The following is a 5637-nucleotide window of genomic DNA, read 5'->3' on the forward strand; positions in this document are numbered from 1 at the left end:
CATACCATAACAAAAAAAACCTCAAAAAACCCCAAACAAAACAGCAACCAAAAAATTGGACATTTTCCAAAGTGTCCAGTTATCCATGGGTAGTGATGAATACAGAATCCCTGGGCTGAACAGCTTGACAGAAGAAGTGGAAAAGACAAAACCAATTGTGCATGCTGATACCTTTAATTATAAATTGTCTTCATTTTTTTAATCACTGTGTTCACAGTCTATTGGCCTATTCTCAGATATAGAATGTTACAGAGAATGCAATCATGAGAACTCTAACTATAGTTCTTAGCTTACATGTTTTTTTCCTTTAGTTCTGTATACAGATTGTACCAATACGTTCCTTTACCACAGCATAAAACTGAAGAGAACCTTGTTAAAAATACCGGTTTCTATGGAGAAATCAAGATTCTTGTGATTTTAAAACTACCACCCAGCTAACAGCATCCCTAGTAATCAGTACTGCTATAAGTACACCTAAGTCTCTCTCTGAAATGCTCCCTAATCCCTGGGAGACCTCATCTTTATGAGAAAGTCAGCCACCTTGAAGAGTGCCTCTGAAGGAATTCCTCCATCTGGGCTCTTTTTTTTTTTTTTTATAATCAGAACTTATTTCCTCACCTGGAGGATAACAACAGGGTGTTATGAGGATGACTGTGTTTGTATCTTGTCTCTAAAATTGTCATTTCTTTCCCTTGTTCCTTATAAACAAATGTGCTCAAAAGTAATGACAGACATAAAGGGCTTATATGGGAAAACAACACTTAGCTTGAAGCATGTAGCTGTTTCCCAGTCATCCTGATGTAATGAATTCACAGAATTTTTCTTCTGGGATTGGTTTAATTCAGATTATATATTGAATTATTGAAGAAAATCTGTAATCATTTTACAGATTTTGCTCTTGTCCAATAATGAATAATCAAGCTATTTCTCCCTGTTACTAAATTCTCCCAGTCTGTACTCCTGACTGTGCTCACTGGGTTAGGGCTCCAATCCACTCTGGTGCTTGATATGCAAATAAAACAAAAGGCTCCATTCGCTGAATAAATTGTTCACATATTGACCTGTTCCAAACTAACCCTTCTTGTCATTTCCTCTGCAGACAACTTCTTCAGTTCATTTACCCCACACTGTTCATTCACAGTTTGATACATGGTTCAATCTATTATTTCATTTGATACAGATTTCCTCAAGAGAGTGGCAGTGACTCATGGCTGCTCCTGAGTCACTGTTGATTTTGTAGCAACAGCTGAAGAACTGTAGGGAATAAAACCGGACTATTATTTACTATCCAGGTATGGTGATTCTTTAATTTGTAAGGAAAATACAGTAAACCAGAGCAGCTTCTACCTACTGAAACAGTCTATGCCCTTCTAAAAGGCAACAGAATTAAGTTGGCCAAACTGGGGATGATGTGAAACAAAACAGGCATATGTATTAAGAAAGCAAAAGCAAATCCATTCCCTAATCCTGAATAACGATGTCAACTACTATCACTACCATTGGATAAAGAGTATTTTTTCTGTATTTTTACTGATACTTGTATATATTTAATACCTTTCTGCATTCCCTGGCCAAGAAAAGATAAAAACTTGACAAGTCCTGCAATAAAGATGTATCAGAGACAACACCAATCAGGCAACAAGCCAATTGCTCTAAACATTGTCAGCTACATTTTTCAAATTTGATAGAAATCAAAGATGACTCATATAAATATCAAGCTCCTGGATAACTTTCAGAATACTTAATTTTAATTTAGCTAGTACTACATGAGAAGAGTTGCTAAAGCTGTGTGTTAAGACAGGTGTTATATTATTATATACATACTGTTTTGTTACTGCATGTCAGATGAACTGTGTGGCAGAAACATAGACCTGTACAATATATGTTTTAATACTGTTCTACAATCCTCAAAAAAATCATTAAACATTCTTTCCTTTCTTTTTTTTTTTTTTTTACTACTACTACTACTAGTAGTATTTGTATTTCCTTGACATTCAGAAATTAGTATTGAAAATTCTTCACACATTTGAGAGTGAGAGAAACACTCAAGGGCAGATGTAGAGATTAATCACTCAGCATTATCACATCTAGACCAGGAAATGCTTTAGAATATATCATGGAAGAATACAACACACCCTGCAGGGGTGGAATGAATGAGTTTATCAGTCTTTGTTTCTTTCTGTTCCCCATGAATTTTTAGGAGGGAAATTTTGTTGAAACACTTGTGTCCCCCTGACTTTCTGAATTTTATGCAGCCTTTAAGAGGATAATTCCTATCATAATTAGTGTTCAAAAGCTTTTCCAAAACCACATGGAGTAATCTATTTCATAAATGCACCTGATAAACTAGCCTTTAATGTTATATTTTTCCTCCTATTAGTGGAATAAAACATTAAATTTGTCATTTTAGAAAGCAAGTTTCTTTCCATGTCATTTTACATTTATTTGATGAAAATAACTCTGGAAAAGTCTCTCATGCTGTTCTGTTCACCAGAGAAGCTAAATGTGGAAGCCAACATGTATTAAATAGCATTATATGCTAACATTAAATGACTGCAAACTACTGATATGCTTTCACATATTATCTCTCTGGGACATCTGTCAATATTAATACGGTAAGTGATTAAGCAATCATCCTTAGTAAATAAGTATATCAGATCCAAATGTATCACCCTTCAAGCAATTAAATGGAAGCTTAGCAATAGAAGATTAACATACTATTATTTTAATTACATTATTTATGCCCATTTTTACTTTGTGAAAATTAATAGGTGGTTAGAAAACAAACAGCAAGAATGGGCTCAAATTCTTTGGGACATTCTTTTGTTTCATTTGCCATTATAATCCCCTCAGAAACAAGAGAGGAGGACTCTCCAGTTGTTTAGTCATAAGCCCTACAGTAGGTCAATTCATTTTACCTAGCAGTTCGAGAAGAGTACTATTTGGCTCTCTTTACCACTCTCCACTCTGCCACAGATTTGCTGAATGACTTTGGGTGAACCAGTCAATCTCAGTATTTCCTATCTATGCAGCTGGAAAATACATATAAGAATCAGTAGCACAGTGGTGTGGTTTAACCCAGCAGGCAGCTGAAACCACCACACGGCCGTTTGCTCACTCCCTCCACAGTGGGATGGGGGGAGAATACAAAAAAAGTAAAACTCCTGGGTTGAAATAAAAACAATTTAATAGGACAGAAAAGGAAGAAGATAATAATAATAATAATAATAATAATAATAATAATAATAATAATATAGTTAATAATAATATAACAATAATAAAATATAAAAAACGAGTGACACACAGCACAATTTCTCACCACCCGCTGGCCTATGACCAACTAATTCTCGAGCCGTGGCCCTCCCTGGCCAACTCCCCCCAGGTTATATACTGAGCATGATGTCGTATGGTATGGAATATCCCCTTGGCCAGTTTGGTTCAGCTGTCCTGGCTGTGCCCCCTCCCGGCTTCTTGTGCACCTCCTGCAGAAAGCTCATGCCTCCTCGCTGGTAGGGTTTGGGAAGTTGAAAAGTCCTTAATTGTAAACACTGTTTAGCAACAACTAAAACATTAGTGTATTATCAACATTATTTTCATACTAAATCCAAAACACAGTACTATACCAACTATTAGGAAGAAAATTAAATCTCTCAGACAAACCCAGGACATACAGAGTAACATAACACACACATAATGGAGTTCACTCATTTCTTCAGGAAAAATGGAGTCTCACTCACATATATACAGACCGTGTAAGTTTACTCACTTTTATATCTATCATTACACCTAAGAGAAAAAGCTGTGAGATTCTGTACTGGTAATATTGAAGCAAATAGGGAGGATAACATGGAAGTAAACCTCGAATGTTCATGTTGTATTCTGCATGCTCACTGCAGACTCAGAAAAAGCAGGAAGAAAATTTATCTGAATTTTAATAGCTAGTAACAACTTGATCAAAAAAATTAAGACACGATAATGATGAGCCCATTAAAATTTGGTGTATTTAAATCAAATTCAGTAGTCTGGGAGTACACCTTTTACTACTATCTTCTGAATAAGGTCATCTTCTACTTCTTACAAGCACTTTATCATCAGCTGGCATTGAAATGAACCATAATCACTCTTCTCACTTATGCAGGTTGGGCCCTCTGCCCCACAAAAGTAAAAGTATTTCATGGGATATCATCACAAACTTCCTATTTCAACTTGAAACATTATGTGTAAAGTAGCTGGTAACTTGAGCCAAGGTATATCACATAAAAAAGAACAAGTCTATAAGCAGAAGGTGCTTTATTATAGTCTAGTCATATAACATCAAAAAGAAGCTCTTCTGAAGGAGCTTCGGATGCATTTGTTCTTTGATGTCCTATACAAGAGTGTCCAGTGGACCAGCTGCTTGTTCTTGGTTTCATATACATTACAAAGTACACAGGTTATAATATTAATTGAACCATATAGGTAACCAGTGGGTATGTTTTGGACTGTCATCATTAAATGAAATACCTACCTGTTTTTAAGACATTTTAGCCATAAGTAAAGTTGGCTCTTTTAAAGTAGCTCTTTGGCACATATGTAAGCTGATGTAGTTTGTGTCCAAGATTTCCTCCAACTTTTGTGTCTAAAACAATGGAATTTTTCAATTAAATGCCTACTGCAATTGGTGACGAGCACTGGAGAAAGATACAGTGTATAGTTGCCAATATAATCAATACGTTAGTTCTGATCCTAGACATGCTGGCTCAGCACTGTCTTTTGTGGGGAAGACTTGCTTTAGGATAGAGAACTTGCTTTAGCAGTAATTGTCAGAGTGTACTGATGCCTGGGTTTCTGTACAAAACATAGGATACGACAAGTTAATGCCACCTTCACTACTACCACCACCACACCATTCAACCCAGAAGGTGAGGGACTCCAGGACCTGTTGCTGCTTGGAAAATGTTTTGTGACAGGGGTAGCATGTGGCAGATGCTAGCTGCAGGATCAGTAGAGTGAGTGGTGGCTTTAAAACAAAGGAAAAAGAAGGGGCAGGAACGACAGTGGCTGTGTGTCACAAGTAGCAAAGGTTGAGTCAAGTCTTGCCTGCTCACCTCTGCCTCACCTACTGGTGAGGGATTTTATACCAGGATTGAGGATGTTGCAAGGGGGATGGAGGACAGACAGGTGATGGACAGGAAAAGCATAGCAAGATAGGGTTGGTGAGAACTGACAGTACAACCTGTCTGTAACTTTAAATGTTCAAGGTCTGCTACTACAACTGTTAGCTGTAATCCTCTAAGCTTTCACACTGAGTATGCAAGATTTCTTTCTATGGCTACAGTCCCAGTGAGCCTCACTACTATTTGTTTCATTATAGCAAGAAGCTGGAAAAATATCTGTGAAGTTCATAACAAGTTTGGACAATGTAAACTGCTGGATAATAGCTTAAAATAGTCTATTTGATGAATATGGTCATGTCAAGCAGTGTGTGACTAACGTGAAGCTGTGAGAGTGGCAGGGAAATAAGATATCAGGGACAAAGTGGGGGGAGCTTTCAATCATGCTTGGAAATAGGACATCCCTTCTCAAACAGGCGATTTCTCATTAAGTGTCTTTTGACATTCCCCAAGCATTAATACATCTGTTGAGAAAATGGCACTT

At 36.9% G+C, this 5637-nt stretch overlaps 1 non-coding gene across 1 annotated transcript; it reads right to left on the reverse strand.

The window, feature by feature from the left end:
* Nucleotides 1-2435: 2435 nt before the first annotated feature.
* On the reverse strand, nucleotides 2436-2525 carry LOC129207724 (small nucleolar RNA SNORD116). Its single transcript, XR_008577529.1, has one exon. It is a non-coding gene; the product is annotated as a small nucleolar RNA SNORD116 (small nucleolar RNA).
* Nucleotides 2526-5637: the final 3112 nt, after the last annotated feature.

Source organism: Grus americana, chromosome 5 (genome assembly GCF_028858705.1).
Source record: "Grus americana isolate bGruAme1 chromosome 5, bGruAme1.mat, whole genome shotgun sequence".
In the NCBI taxonomy this organism is placed as follows: Eukaryota; Metazoa; Chordata; class Aves; order Gruiformes; family Gruidae; genus Grus; species Grus americana.